Source organism: Pseudophryne corroboree, chromosome 6 (genome assembly GCF_028390025.1).
Source record: "Pseudophryne corroboree isolate aPseCor3 chromosome 6, aPseCor3.hap2, whole genome shotgun sequence".
In the NCBI taxonomy this organism is placed as follows: domain Eukaryota; kingdom Metazoa; phylum Chordata; class Amphibia; order Anura; family Myobatrachidae; genus Pseudophryne; species Pseudophryne corroboree.
This window is the reverse complement of record NC_086449.1, coordinates 722,875,968-722,896,429: the sequence shown is the minus strand read 5'-3', so window position 1 is coordinate 722,896,429 and position 20,462 is coordinate 722,875,968. Positions and strand designations below refer to the sequence as shown.

General features: G+C 51.4%; 1 protein-coding gene across 2 annotated transcripts in view; it reads left to right on the top strand.

The window, feature by feature from the left end:
* Positions 1 to 12,538: 12,538 nt before the first annotated feature.
* The window catches only part of RNF145 (ring finger protein 145), a 134,744-nt gene continuing 126,820 nt past the window's right edge, over positions 12,539 to 20,462 (top strand). Inside the window, exon 1 of one of the 2 annotated variants that reach the window (XM_063928406.1) lies at positions 12,539 to 12,820. The gene's annotated coding sequence lies outside the window, so the exon portion shown is untranslated. Of the gene's footprint in view, positions 12,825 to 20,462 lie in introns of both variants that reach the window. The other variant, XM_063928405.1, reaches the window with a different exon arrangement.

Genomic DNA, 20,462 nt, shown 5'->3' with positions numbered 1-20,462 from the left:
GTGAGGAAGAGAGAGATATGCAGCTCCGGGGCGGGAACATTTACTCTAAATGGCGCTCTGGGGCTGGGGGAGGGGCTACAGGTCAAAGCCTTATCCCCCTGCAATACTTCACCACCGGGAACTGTGGGCTATATAATAAACTTTTTTTTATTAAAACCGACCTGTGCCCTTGCCCTGGTGGTCTAGTGGGGTCCCTGTACTGCCACAGTGTCCACGCCAGCGCGCGCGGCCCGCCTCCCACCGGCCGCGTGGGATCGCGATTTCCAATGGGTCCCGTCTTAGGGACCCACTTACCTTCTCCCTGAGTGCGGCCACGCGATCCTGGAGAGCAGCGGTGGTGTGTGTGACTAACTTGAGAGAAACCGGAGCCTTCGGCAACCAGGGCGCGGGAGTGTACAGCACCGCTGGGGGAGGTGATAGAGCTGCAGCTGGAGATGTCTGACTGACATCTAATACTTACAGTGAGGTAAAGTTACTAAGATGGGAGTTCTATTTAAGATGGGATGTTGCCCATAGCAACCAATCAGATTATACTTCTCATTTATCTAGCACCTTCCAGAAGATAATACCTGGAATCTGATTGGTTGCTATGGGCAACATCCCATCTTAAATAGAACTCCCACCTTAGTAAATTTACCCCAGTGTCTCTGCTGCAGCCCTTGAAGTCTTCATTTTTCACTTTAAAAGCTCTTCTCAGGGCTGCAGCCCCCCTGTTGTATGCCTGTACTGCATGGCACCAACTACAAAACTGAGCTCCTGTGCACGGAGGCGGGGTTATAGAGGAGGCGGCGTTATGCATTCTGGGAACAGTCAAAGCTTTCAGCCTGTTGGTGCCTCTGATCAAGATCCTACTCTACACCCCCAATGTCATTCCCTGTGGAGCCCAGTGTACCCCGCAGCAGAAATTTGAATTAAATTTGGTATTCTGCTTTCCCCGGCCCCCGGCGCCTTGCAAGTTGCTCTCAGACTCTCAGCAGCGGGGATGGGGGGGAGGGGGGGGGAATGCTGGTGTCGGGATGTATGGTCAGAATGGATGGTCGTTACCCGGCCTGGGCCAGGGCACGCAGGAGAACAAATTTATTTAAAATAATGTATTTGATAAGGAATGCCTAAAAGCAGCATTACAGGTTGTAAGGCTAAAGCTTAAACTTAATTTAATGATAACTGTGAAAATACATTAAATAGATTACAAAGTAGATTTTAAACTTAGAAAAAACACTTACATTATACTTTAAAAAAACACTAAAACTAAGGATAACTAAAATGATCTCTCAGAGAAGCCCCTGCAATGATGACAACACCTGCCTGTGGCTGGAGTGGCGGAGTGCACAGACCAAAGAATTACGAAAATAACAGGCAGTGGCTGTTAGTACATACGAGCCGCCCTGGATACCACAGAAACTAACAACAGCGGCAAAGCAGAGACGCAGGGAAGGGAGGCGGAAACAGGAAGAGGGCAGGACGATAAAACTTTATTAGTACATAACATACATGGATGTACCGGCGCAACGTTAACAACAGCCTGAAACGGTGGTAACGTATGATACATCCTGCCCTGAGTGTCATCATGCCTCTGCGCAATGACAAACACTGTCATGCGCAGAAGGCATTTGAGGACGTCGTTCAGAGGCAGGCTCCATTTTCACAGCAGCAGAGGAGCGGGCATGGTGATGATCCCTTTCACAACCGCAGAAAGAACACAATCGACTCCTTATGCTCACGGGCTGAATTTGTAACTTTAATAACTGTGCCCCGCCGCGGACCTCAGTCCTTCTCTGCACCTCCGCCTCCTCCACACCATGCCAACCACAGCCCCCTTATCCACTGCACAGTAGACCACAGCATCCTCAGCACCGCCGCTGCTAAATAGGTAATCTTACCGTGCTGCCTTTCTTTTTCCCTAATCCCTACTGTATGCCCTTCCTGTCCCTCTCCCTGTCCCTATGTCCCTACTGTCACTCTCCCTGTCCCCATGTCCCTGCTGTCACTCTCCCTGAATTTTGTCTCATTCCATGTGGCATAATGTGATTTAGGACCATGGGGTATAGACGGGTCGATTAGGAGCCACTGGCACTTTAAGAGTTTGAGAGTGTGGGCTGGCTCCTCCCTCTATGCCCCTCCTACCAGACTCAGTTTAGAAAATGTGCCCGGAGGAGCCAGTCACAGATAGGGAAGCTTTCCAGAGTTACTCTTGTAAAAGTTTTTTTTAGAGTTTATTATTTTACAGGGAGGCTGCTGGCAACGGCCTCCCTGCTTCTAGGGACTACGGGGGGAGTAGTGTCCGCCCTGAGGGATCTGAGCCACTATCTCCGCTGACAGGACACTGAGCTCCTGAGGGGATCGAACGTTCGCCGCCACAGGGGATCGCTCACCCCAGCAGCATGCCACCACCCCCTTACAGAGCCAGAAGACTTCAGTGGCGAGTTAGCCACTCCCCCTTCCCGGCAAACGGGGAGCCAGTGTAAAGATGGCGGCAAAACGGTAGGGAGCGCAGCAGGCTCAGCGGTACTTGGTGCGGCGCTGTGAGCGGTGCGCTGAGCCAGCGCCTACACCCTACAATGTCCAGCAAGCCTGTCAGAGTCCCAGGATCACTGCCAGCACGATTCCTCAGGCCAGTATAAACTACAGGAGAGCGGGAAGCAGTGCCATGAAAGGGGGCGGAGCTTCTCCTCAGAGCGGACCCAGCAGGGTTCAGCGCCATCTTCCTGACTGCAGAAGCGCTGACAGGGAGAGCTGTTCCTCCAAGTCAACTCCAGATATCTTGAACGGTACAGGGGGTTGTAGAAGGGAGGGGGTAGGCTGTGTAAAGTCTGTGTAGTCTATTAAGGTACACAGAAAGCGCTGGTAGTTTCATTAGTTCTACCTTAAAAAGCTCTGTGTGTGGGTTGGCTCCAATCTCTGTGCCTCTCTGTGGCATACTTGGGGGGAAACTGTGTCTGACATTTCCCTGTGTGTGTGTGTGTGTGTGTGTGTGTGTGTGTGTGTGTGTGTGTGTGTGTGTGTGTGTGTGTTTACTATCTCACATAGCCAGGTCTACGGACTCTGTGTCATATGCTGCAGAAGATGTTTCCTCTCAGGAGGGATCCATTCCATGTACACAGGATTGTAATGCTTTGTCTCAGATCCCTATTGTTGAAGCTAATACTGAGACTGAAGCTCAGGTGTTGAAGAAGTCTATGGCAGTTTGGTCAGGCTCTGTCCCTATTCCTGCAATATCCCCTAGCATGTTCCCACAGAAACGTGCACTTGCCCAAATTATGCAAGATGACACGGATACCAATTCTGATACTTCAGACGGTGATGGGGACGTGCTGAGGGGGGGCGGCATCCCTTACAAAGGGGGTGCAGCTCATGATTGAGGCCATTAGAGATGTGTTAAACATTAATGAGACGCCACCTGAGCATGTTGAGGAGGCTTACTTCACTGACAATAAGAAAGCCCTGCTAACCTTTCTCGCGTCTAAAGAATTAAACGCTATATTTGAAAAATCCTGGGAAAACCAAGAGAAAAAATTCCAGATCCCAAAAAAAGAATTCTGCCTGCTTTTCCCTTCCCTAAGGAAGATAGGAGAAAATGGGAAAACCCACCCATTGTTGACGCATCTGTCTCCAGACTGTCTAAAAAGGTGGTTTTACCTGTCCCTGGTTCTACCTCATTGAAAGAACCGGCTGATTGTAAGATTGACACTACACTCAAATCCATATACACTGCTTCAGGAGTGGCCTTAAGGCCCACTATTGCCTGTGCATGGATTTCTAAAGCCATAGTAAAGTGTTCAGGCACATTACTAGAGGATTTGGATACAATGGATAGAAGTGACATTGAATTATTTTTACGTAACATACAGGATTCTGCGGGGTTCATGGTGGAATCCATGAAAGACCTGAGTACGCTGACTGTGCGGATATCTTCCATGTCGGTAACAGCTCGCAGGGAACTCTGGCTACGCCAATGGTCTGCAGACGCGTAATCCAGGAGAAGTGTGGAGAACCTACCCTACACAGGTCACTGCTCTATTTGGGGAAGCATTGGATGCATGGATTTCCACGGCAACCATGGGTAAGTCACCTTTCCTTCCCTCTGCTACTTCTTCTACAAAGAAACCATTTCTTCAGCTGTGCAGCAGTTCTTTTAGGACCGCTAAGACATAAAAGCCCAAGCTTTCTACCACTTTTTTTAGAGGTGGTCGTGCAAAATCCAAAAAGCCTGCCCCCGCAGGCTCCCAGGACCAGAGACCTGCTTCTGGTTCCCCAAAATCCTCAGAATGACGGTGGACCTCAAAGCCTGGAGGACGGGCTGGTGGGTGCGAGACTCAGACGTTTCAAACACGTCTGGGTGTCATCCGGCTTGGATCCCTGGGTACAGGATATTGTGTCCCAGGGGTACAGACTGGAGTTTCAAGAACTCCTGCCTCACCGATTCTTCAAATCAGGCTTGCCAGCCTTGCTGACAGACAGAGCTATCCTACAGGAAGCCATCCTAAAATTGGGAAAAATCACAGGTCATTGTCCCAGTTCCACCTCATATGCAAAACAAGGGTTATTATTCAAACCTTTTCGTGGTACCGAAACCGGACGGTTCGGTCAGACCAATTTTAACTTGAAATCGTTGAACCCTTATCTGAGAGTGTTCAAATTCAAAATGGAGTCTCTCAGAGCTGTGATTTCAGGTCTAGAGGAGGGAGAGTTCCTGGTATTCCTGGATATCAAGGATGCGTACCTCCACATTCTGATTTGGCCACCCCACCAGTCTTATCTCAGATTTGCACCGTTGGACAGTCACTATCAATTCGAGGCACTACCATTCGGCCTCTCCACAGCACTGAGGGTGTTCACCAAGGTGATGGCAGAGATGATGGTTCTCCTCCGCAAACAAGGGGTGAATATAATCCCATATCTGGACAATCTGCTGATAAAGGCAGCGTCCAGGGAGAGGTTGTTGCAGACCATTGTTCTCATGACTTATCTGCTCAGGGAACACGGTTGGATCCTGATTTTTCCAAAATCACATTTGGAGCCGACCAGGAGGTTGTCTTTTCTGGGAATGATCCTCGACACAGAAGTGCAGAGGGTGTGTCTTCCGGGGGAAAAAGCGTTGGTGATACAAACAATTGTCCGGGATGTCCTGAAGCCAGCCCGGGTATCGGTTCATCAGTGCATTCGCCTTCTGGGGAAGATGGTGGCCTCTTACGAGGCTCTACAGTACAGAAGGTTTCATGCTTGGCCCTTCCAACTGGATCTCCTGGACAAGTGGTTGGGATCTCATCTACACATGCACCAGAGAATACGTCTGTCGCCAAAAGCCAGAATTTTATTCTTCTGGTGGCTACGACTACCCCACCTTCTGGAGGGCCGCAGGTTCGGGATTCAAGACTGGATCCTTCTAACCACGGATGCAAGTCTCCTGAGCTGGGGCGCAGTCACTCAGGGGGAAACCTTCCAAGGAAGGTGGTCAAGCCTGGAATCCAGACTACCAATAAACATTCTGGAACTAAGAGCCGTCTACAATGGTCTTCTCCAAAGCGGCCTGTCTTCTGCGAGATCGAGCCATTCAAGTGCAGTCGGACGATGTAACGACAGTGGCTTACATAAACCGACAGGGCGGAATGAAGAGCAGAGCTGCAATGTCAGAGGTAACAAGAATCATCCTCTGGGCAGAAAAACACGCGTTGGCGCTGTCAGCAATCTTCATTACGGTAGTAGACAACTGGGAAGCGGACTTCCTCAGCAGACACGATCTCCATCCAGGAGAGTGGGGACTCCATCCGGAGGTGTTTCCGGAGGTAACAGATCTTTGGGGTGTACCTCAAATAGACATGATGGCCTCTCGTCTCAACAAGAAGCTTCAGCGGTATTGTTCCAGGTCGAGGGACCCACCAGCCGTGGTGGTCGACGCCCTAGTGACTCCATGGGTGTTCCAGTCGGTGTACATGTTTCCTCCACTTCCACTCATTCCAAGAGTTCTAAAACTCATAAAGAAAACAAGAATTCAGGCAATCCTCATTGCTCTGGACTGGCCAAGAAGGGCTTCGTACGCTGATCTGCTGGATCTACTACTAGAAGAGCCGAGGCCTCTTCCTCTTCGGGAGGACCTGCTGCAGCAGGGGCCGTTCGCTTATCAAGACGTACCACGGCTACATTTGACGGCATAGAGGTTGAACGCCAGATATTAGCTTGGAAGGGCATTCCGAACAAGGTTATTCCTATCCTGATACAGGCTAGGAAAGGAGTAACGTCTAAACATTACCACTGTATTTGGAAAAAATATGCATCTTGGTGTGAATCCAAGAAGTTTCCCACGGTGGAGTTTCAACTGGGACGGTTTCTACTCTTCCTGCAAGCAGGTGTGGATATGGACCTGAAGTTGGGATACGAAAAGGTCCAGATTTCGGCCCTATCCATTTTCTTCCAGAAACAGTTGGCTTCCCTTCCTGTGGTTCAGACCTTTTTGAAAGGGGTTCTGCACATCCAGCCTCCCTTTGTGCCACCTACGGCACTATGGGATCTTAACGTGGTGCTGCAGTTTCTCCAATCAGATTGGTTCGAGCCTCTACAGGACGTTGAGGTCAAGTTTCTCATATGGAAGGCTGTCACTTTGTTGGCCTTAGCTTCTGCTAGACGTGTGTCGGAGCTGGCGGCTTTGTCTTGTAAGAGCCCCTACTTGATCTTCCATTTCATATCAACTAACCTATTCTGGTGCCAGTTGCTGCTGACTCTTCAATTTCATCAAAGTCCTTGGATGTTGTAAGGGCTCTGAAAATCTATGTGAAGAGGACTACTCGTCACAGAAAATCGGACTCTCTGTTTGTCCTGTATGATCCCAAGAAAATTGGGTGTCCTGCTTCTAAGCAGACGATCTCTCGCTGGATCAGGTTCACTATCCAGCATGCGTATTCTATGGCAGGATTGCCGTGTCCTACGTCTCTTAAGGCCCACTCTACACGTAAGGTGGGTTCTTCCTGGGCGGCTGCCCTGGGTGTCTCGGCTTTACAGTTTTGCCGAGCGGCTACGTGGTCGGGGTCGAACACGTTTGCAAAGTTCTACAAGTTCGATACTTTGGCCACTGAGGATCTGAAGTTTGGTCAGTCAGTTCTGCAGGAGCCTCCGCGCTCTCCCTCCCGTTCTGGGAGCTTTGGTACATCCCCATGGTACTAATGTGGACCCCAGCATCCTCTAGGACGTAAGAGAAAATAGGATTTTAATTACCTACTGGTAAATCCTTTTCCCGTAGTCCGTAGAGGATGCTGGGCGCCTGCCCAGCGCTTCGTGATCCTGCAGTGGTTACTTTGTTCAGTACTGCTTAGTTCTTGGTTTAGTACTGTTTTGTTACTTGGTTAAGTAATAGTGTTCAGCCGTTGCTGATGTTTCAAGCTAGTTAGCTTGGTTTGCCTTGTATGTGTGAGCTGGTATGAATTTCACCACTATCTGTGTAAAATCCTTCTCTCAAAGTTGTCCGTCTCCTCGGGCACAGTTTCTAGACTGAGTCTGGTAGGAGGGGCATAGAGGGAGAAGCCAGCCCACACTCTCAAACTCTTAAAGTGCCAGTGGCTCCTAGTGGACTTGTCTATACCCCATAGTACTAATGTGGACCCCAGCATCCTCTATGGACTACGAGAAAAGGATTTACCGGTAGGTAATTAAAATCCTATTTTCAGCTCATTCTGTGTGCTATAATGTGAATTTCGGCTCATACTGTGTGCTATAATGTGAATTTTCGGCTCATAGCATGTACTATAATGTGAATTTCAGCTCATTCTTTGTGCTATAATGTGAATTTCGGCTCATTCTGTGTGCTATAATGTGGATTTCGGCTCATACCGTGTGCTATAATGTGAATTTCGGCTCACACAGTATGCTATAATGTGAATTTCGGTTCATACCGTGTGCAGTAATGTGTACCATTGTTCTCCTATCCCATCACAGGATCTATTAAAAGAAATTAGTATTTAAATAAACCATTTTTTTCCTGCTAAAATAAATGTATTTCACTTTTTTCTCTCTGAAAGTGGAGTGGTAGCCCAAATCTGGGCTGCATGATTGTGCATGTGTGATCTACAAATGTGCAGATGCATGCAGGAATGGCGATTCGCCAGTCTGTATCACCAGTGCGCAGGGTTCTCTCCACTAACTGGCAACATTTTATTAGTAATGGCAACAATAGGAAATTTTTGAAGCGAACAGGAGGGGCATTTCTAAGTGGGAGGAGCTATGATTAGGAGGGAGGAGTCATAATTCTTAAACCGACCCCCCCCCCCCCCCTAAAAGTTACGTCTAGATCCGCCACTGCTTTATTTTACATGTGAATTTTTTTGTGCAGACTCCACCAGCCCCAGTGGTGTATGCACTAGGGCTGGTTGGCACCATGGTGTGGGAATGGGGATGTGTCCCCCTTTTTTATAATGTCACCTAGTGCTGGCTACTGGAAAAAGTGGAACTGCACTCTAATTTTGCTCCCCCAATTTTTACAGCTGCTTAATAATCTTGGGGAGACTACACACTGGCCCTCATTCCGAGTTGTTTGCTTGTTCTTTTTCATCGCATCGCAGCGATTTTCTGCAAACTGCGCATGCGCAATGTTCGCACTGCGACTGCGCCAAGTAAATTTGCTAAGAAGTTTGGTATTTTACTCACGGCATTACGAGGTTTTTTCTTCGTTCTGGTGATCGTTGTGTGATTGACAGGAAGTGGGTGTTTCTGGGCGGAAACTGGCCATTTTATGGGAGTGTGTGAAAAAACGCTACCGTTTCTGGGAAAAACGCGGGAGTGGCTGGAGAAACGGAGGAGTGTCTGGGCGAACGCTGGGTGTGTTTGTGACGTCAAACCAGGAACGAAACTGACTGAACTCATCGCAATGGCTGAGTAAGTCTGGAGCTACTCAGAAACTGCTTAGAAATTTCTATTCGCAATTTTGAGAATCTTTCATTCGCAATTTTGCTAAGCTAAGATTCACTCCCAGTAGGCGGCGGCTTAGCGTGTGCAATGCTGCTAAAAGCAGCTTGCGAGCGAACAACTCGGAATGACCACCACTGTTTTTTTTGTTCTTTCAAATTTTTGCATTTGAAAAAAAACAACAACCTTGCAAATTGTGTCTGGATTAGGGTTCATAAACCATTGAGAGGTGGGTTCTGTTCAGAAGTAAAAAAACAACAACTATTAGTAGATGCTGTATTTTTGCCATTAGAACCAGACGTCAATCGGCAGCAGATCCCACCAGTCTGTAAACCCCTGCAATACCAATGGTTAGTAAATGCATACCCTCCAACATGACCCGCCCCACTAGGTACAAAATGCTCTGTGTCTGGACTACCCTCTTAATTTATTATTGCCATCACCTGTGAAGAAACAGCTTTCTTATCATTTACCGTATATACTCGAGTATAAGGCGACCCGAATATAAGCCGAGGCACCTAATTTTACCACAAAAACCTGGGAAAACTTATTGACTCGAGTATAAGCCTAGGGTGGGAAATGCAGCTCTAGCCGTACACAGCCCTCATAGCATACCTCCCAACTGTCCCGATTTTCGCGGGACAGTCCCGTTTTTGGGGACTGTCCCGCTGTCCCACCCGCGGGCCACAGTGTCCCGCGGTGGGGGGGGGGGGGTCAGTTGGGAGGCTCTGTCAATCGCTGCTCTGCTTAGCAGAGCAGCGGTGAATAGACGCTGTGCGCATGCGCACAGCGTCTATTCAGTGGAGTCAGAGGGAGAGGGAGCATGCCAGCTGCACCCTCAGTGACGAAAACGGGGGCGTGGCTCACGAGCGCGGGTCCTCCCGCGAAGCCACGCTCCCTTTTCCATAGGCCACACCCCTTTTCGGGAGCGCGCGTGGCTTTGCCGCGCGAGTGTCCCGCGCCACAACAACAGAAAGTTGGGAGGTATGCTCATAGTGCCAGATATGCCCCCACAGTGCCAGATATGCCCTCATGCTGCAAGATATGCCCCACAGTGCCAGATATGCCCTCATGCTGCCAGATATGCCCCACAATGCCAGATATGCCCTCATTATTCCAGATATGCCCCACAGTGCCAGATGTGCCAGATATGCCCTCATGCTGCCAGATATGCCCCACAGTGCCAGATATGCCCCCATGCTGCCAGATATGCCCCACAGTGCCAGATGTGCCAGATATGCCCTCATGCTGCCAGATATGCCCACAGTGCCAGATGTGCCAGATATGCCCTCATGCTGCCAGATATGCCCCACAGTGCCAGTTACCGTACTTACCCTCCATCGCTCCAGCGTTGTCTTCTGAAGGAGGGACACGGAGGGCACAGCGCGCGGCTCTCCTGTGTCCCTCCTGCGTCTCCGGTGGCAGCAGCGTGTGTGTGTTAAAGAAAAGTGCCGGTTCGTGCACTTCCTTTAACACACACGCACCGCTGCCGCCAGAGACGCAGGAGGGACACAGGAGAGCCGCGCGTTGTGCCCTCCGTGTGCCTCCTAAATACTGACTCGAGTATAAGCCGAAGAGGCTTTTTCAGCACAAAAAAAAGTGCTGAAAAAGTCGGCTTATACTCGAGTATATACGGTAACTAGTTCAACACAGGTGATGGAAATCATAAATTAAGAGGGAAGTCCAGAAACAGAGCATTTTGTACCTAAGTGGGGCGGATCATGTTGTATACCTCCCAACATTGAAGTAGAGCAGGCATTCCCAACCACGGTCCTCAAGGCACACCAACAGTGCAGGTTTTAGTGATATCCAGGCTTCAGCACAGATGGTTAAATCAAAATAACTGAGGTACTAATTAAGTCACCTGTGTTCAAGCCTGGATATCACAAAAACCAGGACTGTTAGTGTGCCTTGAGTACCGCGGTTGGGAAACACTGAAGTAGAGGAAGGAGGGACATCTTGGCGCGCGTAGTGCGCCCGTGACCGAAAAGGGGGCGTGGCCTGTGTACAAGGGGGCGTGGCTTCGTGGGAGGGCCTGCGATCGCCAGCCAGGCCCCCGTTTTCGTCACTGAGGGGGCATGGCCAACGCTCTGTGAGCTGCTGGCATGCCCCCTCTCCCTCTAACTCACTGGAATAGTAGCTGTGCGCGTGCGCACAGCGTCTATTCAACGCTGCTCTGCTCTCAACTGAGCAAAGCAGTGAGTGATCAGGAGCCTCCTAACTGCCCCCCCCCCCCCCCCCCCCCCCCACTGCGGCCCGCGGGAGGGACAGCGGGACAGACCCAAAAAAACGGGACTGTCCCGCGAAAACCGGGACAGTTGGGAGGTATGATGTTGGCACACCTCCCAACTGTCCCGATTTATGCGGGACAGTCCCGTTTTTTGGGGACTGTCCCACCCGCGGGCCGCAGTGTCACGCGGTGGGGGGGGGGGGCAGTTGGTAGCCTCTGTGTCTCGCTGCCCTGCTTAGCAGAGCAGCGGTGAATAGACGCTGAGCGTCTATTCACTGGAGTCAGAGGGATAGGGGGCATGCCAGCGGCTCAGAGCGCTGGGTATGCCCCCTCAGTGACGAAAATGGGGACGTGGCTCGCGACCGCGGGTCCTCCGCGAAGCCACTCCCCCATTTCTTAGGCCACACCTCCTTTTCAGGATCCCTCTTTAGGGAACTGTAAAGTTGGGAGGTATGTGTTGGAGGGTCTGTAAATGTGAGTTTCTGTGTATATGCGTGTGTATGACATACACTGTAGAAGAAGTTTGTAGCACCCACTTCCAGTTTGCGCAGGATGAAATTACTCATGTCCTCTGTCACCTATTTATACTTGTTCATCATGTCAGTGTACTTTTTTTGTGTGTCATGGGGATTAAATAGAACAATTTCATTAAGAACTATGGGGAACATTTACTAAGCAGTGATAAGAGTGGAAAAGTGAGCCAGTGGAGAAATTTCCCCATCAACCAATCAGCAGCTCTGTATCATTTTATAGTATGCAAATTATAGATGTTACTTCAGTGCTGATTGGTTGCCATGGGCATCTTCTCCACTGGCTCACTCCTCCGCTCTTATCACTGCTTAGTAAATGTACCCCTTAATTGCATGTGTACCTGATGTGCACCACACAACATACAGTACAATACATACCTCCCAACATGACCCTCTCCAGGAGGGACACAATGCTCTGCTCCTGGACTTTTCTCTTAATTTATGATTGCCGTCACCTGTGCAGAAACGTCTTTCCTATCCATTAACCTGTTCAACACAGGTGCCAGCAATCATACATTAAGAGAAAAGTCCAGAAGCAGAGCATTGTGTCCCTCCTGGAGAGGGTCATGTTGGGGGGGTATAGCATTTATGGTAGGTACGCTGCATCTGCACTATTATCACATTAGTATTGGTTGGGATTATGGGAAAGGACCTCTTCACGAAGGGTAACTAGATGCTACCCATTAAACAGCGGCCACAGTGCCATAGACGCTCTCCTGCGCATGCGTCATGCACCCGGCCCTCTTGCTAATATGTGGGCGGTGTCGGACTGCGCACGCGCGGCATTGTGCTGACGCATGCGTGCTTTTCCCGACCAGGGTGCCAGTATGTGGGCGGAGTTAGACTGCGCATGCGCTGCTGGCTGTGGACGCATGCGCTCTGCGCCCGACTAGGGTGCCAGTCTGTGGGCGGGGTCGGGCCGCACATGCGCGGTGTGTGTACCGTTTGTTATTGTGGGCGGTCAGTGTGGATGTGTGTTGCGTGAGCGGCCCGTGAGTCTGTGTGGGCCGGAAATCCGTGAGAGAGCCGTTTGGAGAACAACCGTACCGGAGTGACGGAAGCCTGGTGTTGGAGAAGCGGGGAGACGCCGGAAGTGGCCGCAGCTCGGCCGCACTCGGAGGGACGGCCGGAGGCCCTGATATGGATCCTGAGAGACAGTGAGGATACGCAGGCAGGTAGAGGCTGGCGCCCGGGGATAGGGACGGACAGGCCTGGACACGGCGCTCGGGGTGACCCTTTACTCATCAGGGTTAGGTGTCACTGTTACAGGGGTCTGCGGCCTACACAGCGCATAGGGTCGGTCGTCCTGTGTGGGGGATGTTCCTGGGGAACACTGGATGCGTGTCCTGTCATACGGAAAGGTCCTCCGTGTGTCATATGGAAGTGTCCCTCCCTTATGTGTGCAGACCCTCCAACATGACCCGTCCCACTAGGTACAAAATGCTCTGTTTCTGGACTTCCCTCTTAATTTATGATTTTCATCACCTGTGTTGAACTAGTTAAATGATGTTTCTTCACAGGTGATGGCAATAATAAATTATGAGGGAAGTCCAGAAACAGAGCATTTTGTACCTAGTGGGGCGGGTCATGTTGGAGGGTATGATGTGTGTCATATGGAAGTGTGCCCACCCACCCCTTATGTGTGTGTCATATGGAAGTGTGCCCACCCACCCCTTATGTGTGTGTCATATGGAAGTGTGCCCACCCACCCCTTATGTGTGTGTCATATGGAAGTGTGCTTATGTGTGTGTCATATGGAAGTGTACCCACCCACCCCTTATGTGTGTGTCATATGGAAGTGTACCCACCCACCCCTTATGTGTGTGTCATATGGAAGTGTGCCCACCCACCCCTTATGTGTGTATCATATGGAAGTGTGCCCACCCACCCCTTATGTGTGTATCATATGGAAGTGTGCCCACCCACTCCTTATGTGTGTATCATATGGAAGTGTGCCCACCCACCCCTTATGTGTGTATCATATGGAAGTGTGCCCACCCACCCCTTATGTGTGTATCATATGGAAGTGTGCCCACCCACCCCTCATGTGTGTTAGATGGAAGTGTGACTCCCCCCTCGTGTGTGTCAGATGGAAGTGTGACTCCCCCCCCCCCCCCCCCTCGTGTGTGTCAGATGGAAGTGTGACCCCCCCCCCCTCATGTGTATCAGATGGAAGTGTGACCCCCCCCCCCTCATGTGTATCAGATGGAAGTGTGTGTCCCCCCCCCATGTGTGTCAGACGGAAGTGTGACCCCCCCCCCCTCATGTGTGTCAGACGGAAGTGTGACCCCCCCCCCCCTCATGTGTGTCAGACGGAAGTGTGACCCCCCCCCCCCCTCATGTGTGTCAGACGGAAGTGTGACCCCCCCCCCTCATGTGTGTCAGACGGAAGTGTGACCCCCCCCCTCATGTGTGTCAGACGGAAGGGTGACCCCCCCCCCCCCCCCCTCATGTGTGTCAGATGGAAGTGTGACCCCCCCCCCCCTCATGTGTGTCAGATGGACGTGTGACCCCCCTCATGTGTGTCAAATGGAAGTTTGACCCCCCCCCCTCATGTGTGTCCGATGGAAGTGTGATCCCCCCCCCCTCATGTGTGTCCGATGGAAGTGTGATCCCCCTCCCCCCCCCCCTCATGTGTGTCCGATGGAAGTGTGATCCCCCCCCCCCCTCATGTGTGTCCGATGGAAGTGTGATCCCCCCCCCCTCATGTGTGTCCGATGGAAGTGTGACCCCCCCCCCCTCATGTGTGTCCGATGGAAGTGTGACACCCCCCCCTCCCTCGTGTGTGTCAGATGGAAGTGTGACCCCCCCCTCATGTGTGTCAGATGGAAGTGTGACCCCCCCCCCCTCATGTGTGTCAGATGGAAGTGTGATCCCCCCCCTCATGTGTGTCCGATGGAAGTGTGACACCCCCCCCCCCTCATGTGTGTCAGATGGAAGTGTGACCCCCCCTCATGTGTGTCAGATGGAAGTGTGACCCCCCCCTCATGTGTGTCAGATGGAAGTGTGATCCCCCCCCCCCCTCATGTGTGTCAGATGGAAGTGTGACCCCCCCCCCCCCTTATGTGTGTCAGATGGAAGTGTGACCCCCCCCCCCTCATGTGTGTCAGATGGAAGTGTGACCCCCCCCCCTCATGTGTGTCAGATGGAAGTGTGACCCCCCCCTCCTCATGTGTGTCAGATGGAAGTGTGACCCCCCCCTCCTCATGTGTGTCAGATGGAAGTGTGACCCCCCCCCCCCTCATGTGTGTCAGATGGAAGTGTGACCCCCCCCCCCCCTCATGTGTGTCAGATGGAAGTGTGACCCCCCCCCCCCTCATGTGTGTCAGATGGAAGTGTGACCCCCCCCCCCCTCATGTGTGTCAGATGGAAGTGTGATCGCCCCCCTCATGTGTGTCAGATGGAAGTGTGACCCCCCCCTCATGTGTGTCAGATGGAAGTGTGATCGCCCCCCTCATGTGTGTCAGATGGAAGTGTGATCGCCCCCCCCTCATGTGTGTCAGATGGAAGTGTGATCCCCCCCTCCCTCGTGTGTCAGATGGAAGAGTGACCCCCCCTCATGTGTGTCAGATGGAAGTGTGACCACAACCCCCCCCCCCCTTCCTTATGTGTGTCATAAGGAAGTGTGACCACCCCCACCCCCTTATGTGTGTCATAAGGAAGTGTGACCACCCCCACCCCCTTATGCGTGGCATATGGAAGTGTGCCCGCCCCCACCCCTTATGCGTGGCATATGGAAGTGTGCCCGCCCCCACCCCTTATGCGTGGCATATGGAAGTGTGCCCGCCCCCACCCCTTATGTGTGTCAGATGGAAGTGTGACCCCCCCTCATGTGTGTCAGATGGAAGTGTGACCCCCCCCTCATGTGTGTCAGATGGAAGTGTGATCCCCCCCCCCCTCATGTGTGTCAGATGGAAGTGTGACCCCCCCCCCCCCTTATGTGTGTCAGATGGAAGTGTGACCCCCCCCCCTCATGTGTGTCAGATGGAAGTGTGACCCCCCCCCCTCATGTGTGTCAGATGGAAGTGTGACCCCCCCCTCCTCATGTGTGTCAGATGGAAGTGTGACCCCCCCCTCCTCATGTGTGTCAGATGGAAGTGTGACCCCCCCCCCCCTCATGTGTGTCAGATGGAAGTGTGACCCCCCCCCCCCTCATGTGTGTCAGATGGAAGTGTGACCCCCCCCCCCTCATGTGTGTCAGATGGAAGTGTGACCCCCCCCCCCTCATGTGTGTCAGATGGAAGTGTGATCGCCCCCCTCATGTGTGTCAGATGGAAGTGTGACCCCCCCTCATGTGTGTCAGATGGAAGTGTGATCGCCCCCCTCATGTGTGTCAGATGGAAGTGTGATCGCCCCCCCCTCATGTGTGTCAGATGGAAGTGTGATCCCCCCCTCCCTCGTGTGTCAGATGGAAGAGTGACCCCCCCTCATGTGTGTCAGATGGAAGTGTGACCACAACCCCCCCCCCCCCCTTCCTTATGTGTGTCATAAGGAAGTGTGACCACCCCCACCCCCTTATGTGTGTCATAAGGAAGTGTGACCACCCCCACCCCCTTATGCGTGGCATATGGAAGTGTGCCCGCCCCCACCCCTTATGCGTGGCATATGGAAGTGTGCCCGCCCCCACCCCTTATGCGTGGCATATGGAAGTGTGCCCGCCCCCACCCCTTATGCGTGGCATATGGAAGAGTGCCCGCCCTACCCCTTATGCGTGGCATATGGATGCGTGCCCTCCATCCCCCTTATAGGCGTCGCAATTAAGTGTGCTCGTCCTCCTTATGTGTGTTGTATGGTTGTGTGCCCGCCCCCATTGTGCGTCATATGGACGTCTTCCCTCCTCCCCTACTGTGTGTCCTTCCCCCTTATGTGTGTGTCATGTGGAAGAGTGTCCTTCCCCCTTATGTGTGTCGTCTGGAAGCCGGGCACCCCCACCACTATTTGTCGTCTGGAAGCAGGGCATCCCCGCCTCTCTGTTTGTCGTATGGAAGCGGGATCCCCTGCCTCTTTGTGTGTCGTATAATTCCAATATGGTGTGCTCCACTACTTGGCAAGCTTGTAAAATGCACTTTGTTTATGAAAATTATTATTTTATTCCCCTGAGACTAGACATTGTATTGACAATTAATGGCACAAATGTTACAGTACAGTCGTACAATTAGTTAGGCTTTGATCACAGATGTGTCCTCGGGTATCCATTTGGATGGTCGACAGTCATTAGGTTGACCACTATTGGTCGACACATGAAAAGGTTGACATGAGTTTTTCACAATTTCTCTATCGTCCTAGTGGATGCTGGGGTTCCTGAAAGGACCATGGGGAATAGCGGCTCCGCAGGAGACAGGGCACAAAAAGTAAAGCTTTATGATCAGGTGGTGTGTACTGGCTCCTCCCCCTATGACCCTCCTCCAAGCCTCAGTTAGGTTTTTGTGCCCGTCCGAGAAGGGTGCAATCTAGGTGGCTCTCCTAAAGAGCTGCTTAGAAAAGTTTAGCTTAGGTTTTTTATTTTACAGTGAGTCCTGCTGGCAACAGGATCACTGCAACGAGGGACTTAGGGGAGAAGAAGTGAACTCACCTGCGTGCAGGATGGATTGGCTTCTTTGGCTACTGGACATTAGCTCCAGAGGGACGATCACAGGTACAGCCTGGATGGTCACCGGAGCCTCGCCGCCGGCCCCCTTGCAGATGCTGAAAAGAGAAGAAGGTCCAGAATCGGCGGCAGAAGACTCCTCAGTCTTCTTAAGGTAGCGCACAGCACTGCAGCTGTGCGCCATTGCTCTCAGCACACTTCACACGGCAGTCACTGAGGGTGCAGGGCGCTGGGGGGGGGCGCCCTGGGAAGCAATGTAAACCTATTTTTTGGCATAAAATACCTCACATATAGCCTCCGGGGGCTATATGGAGATATTTAACCCCTGCCAGAATCCGTTAAAGAGCGGGAGACGAGCCCGCCGAAAAAGGGGCGGGGCCTATCTCCTCAGCACACAGCGCCATTTTCCTCACACAGCTCCGCTGGTCAGGAAGGCTCCCAGGCTCTCCCCTGCACTGCACTGCACTACAGAAACAGGGTAAAACAAGAGAGGGGGGGCAAAATTGTGGCAAAATTATATATTTTAAAGCAGCTATATAGGGAGCACTTATTATTAGGCTATCCCTGTCATATATAGCGCTTTTGGTGTGTGCTGGCAAACTCTCCCTCTGTCTCCCCAAAGGGCTAGTGGGGTCCTGTCTTCTTTAAGAGCATTCCCTGTGTGTCTGCTGTGTGTCGGTACGTGTGTGTCGACATGTATGAGGACGATATTGGTGTGGAGGCGGAGCAATTGCCAAATATGGGGATGTCACCCCCTAGGGAGTCGACACCAGAATGGATGGCTTTATTTATGGAATTACGGGATAGTGTCAACACGCTAAAGCAGTCGTTTGACGACATGAGACGGCCGGACAATCAATCAGCACCTGTCCAGGCGCCTCAAACACCGTCAGGGGCTGTAAAACGCCCGTTACCTCAGTCGGTCGACACGGACCCAGACACAGGCACTGATTCCAGTGGCGACGGTGACGAATCAACCGTATTTTCCAGTAGGGCCACACGTTATATGATTTTGGCAATGAAGGAGGCGTTACATATTGCTGATACTACAGGTACCACAAAACAGGGTATTATGTGGGGTGTGAAAAAACTACCTATAGTTTTTCCTGAATCAGATGAATTAAATGAGGTGTGTGATGAAGCGTGGGTTGCCCCCGATAAAAAACTGCTAATTTCAAAGAAGTTATTGGCTTTATACCCTTTCCCGCCAGAGGTTAGGGCGCGCTGGGAAACACCTCCTAGGGTGGACAAGGCGCTCACACGCTTATCAAAACAAGTGGCGTTACCCTCTCCTGAGACGGCCGCACTTAAAGATCCAGCAGATAGGAGGATGGAAAATATCCAAAAAAGTATATACACACATACAGGTGTTATACTACGACCAGCTATAGCGACAGCCTGGATGTGCAGTGCTGGGGTAGCTTGGTCAGAGTCCCTGATTGAAAATATTGATACCCTGGATAGGGACAATGTTTTACTGTCTTTAGAGCAAATAAAGGATGCGTTTCTTTATATGCGTGATGCATGCGAGGGATATTTGCACACTGGCATCACGGGTAAGTGCTATGTCCATTTCGGCCAGAAGAAGTTTATGGACGCGACAGTGGTCAGGTGATGCGGACTCAAAACGGCATATGGAAGTTTTGCCGTATAAAGGGGAGGAGTTATTTGGTGTTGGTCTATCGGATTTGGTGGCCACGGCTACAGCCGGGAAATCCACCTTTTTACCTCAAGTCACTCCCCAACAGAAAAAGACACCGACTTTTCAGCCGCAGCCCTTTTGTTCCTTTAAAAACAAGAGAGCAAAGGGATATTCATATCTGCCACGAGGCAGAGGAAAGGGGAAGAGACTGCAACAGGCAGCTCCTTCCCAGGAACAGAAGCCCTCCCCCGCTTCTACAAAAGCCTCAGCATGACGCTGGGGCTTCTCAAGCGGACTCGGGGGCGGTGGGGGGTCGTCTCAAGAATTTCAGCGCGCAGTGGGCTCACTCGCAGGTGGATCCCTGGATCCTGCAGATAATATCTCAGGGTTACAGGTTGGAACTAGAGACGTCTCCACCTCGCCGTTTCCTGAAGTCTGCTTTACCAACGTCCCCCTCCGACAGGGTGACGGTCTTGGAAGCCATTCACAAGCTGTACTCTCAGCAGGTGATAGTCAAGGTACCCCTTTTACAACAAGGAAAGGGGTATTATTCCACTCTATTTGTGGTACCGAAGCCGGATGGCTCGGTAAGACCTATTCTAAATCTGAAATCCTTGAACCTGTACATAAAAAAGTTCAAGTTCAAGATGGAGTCACTCAGAGCGGTGATAGCGAACCTGGAAGAAGGGGACTTTATGGTATCCTTGGACATCAAGGATGCGTATCTCCACGTTCCAATTTACCCCTCACACCAGGGGTACCTCAGGTTCGTCGTACAGAACTGTCACTATCAGTTTCAGACGCTGCCGTTTGGATTGTCCACGGCACCTCGGGTCTTTACCAAGGTAATGGCCGAGATGATGATTCTTCTTCGAAGAAAAGGCGTATTAATTATCCCATACTTGGACGATCTCCTAATAAGGGCAAGGTCCAGAGAACAGCTAGAGATGGGACTAGCACTGTCTCAAGAAGTGCTAAAGCAGCACGGGTGGATTCTGAATATTCCAAAATCCCAGTTAATTCCGACAACACGTCTGCTGTTCTTAGGGATGATTCTGGACACGGTTCAGAAAAAGGTTTTTCTCCCGGAGGAAAAAGCCAAGGAGTTATCCGAACTTGTCAGGAACCTCCTAAAACCAGGAAAGGTGTCTGTACATCAATGCACAAGAGTCCTGGGAAAAATGGTGGCTTCTTACGAAGCAATTCCATTCGGCAGATTCCACGCAAGAGTTTTCCAGAGGGATCTGCTGGACAAATGGTCAGGGTCGCATCTTCAGATGCACCAGCTGATAACCCTGTCTCCAAGGACAAGGGTATCTCTTCTGTGGTGGTTGCAGAGTGCTCATCTATTGGAGGGCCGCAGATTCGGCATACAGGATTGGATCCTGGTGACCACGGACGCCAGCCTGAGAGACTGGGGAGCAGTCACACAAGGAAGAAACTTCCAGGGCGTGTGGTCGAGCATGGAAACGTCTCTTCACATAAACATTCTGGAACTAAGAGCAATCTACAATGCTCTAAGCCAGGCAGAACCTCTGCTTCAAGGAAAACCGGTGTTGATCCAGTCGGACAACATCACGGCAG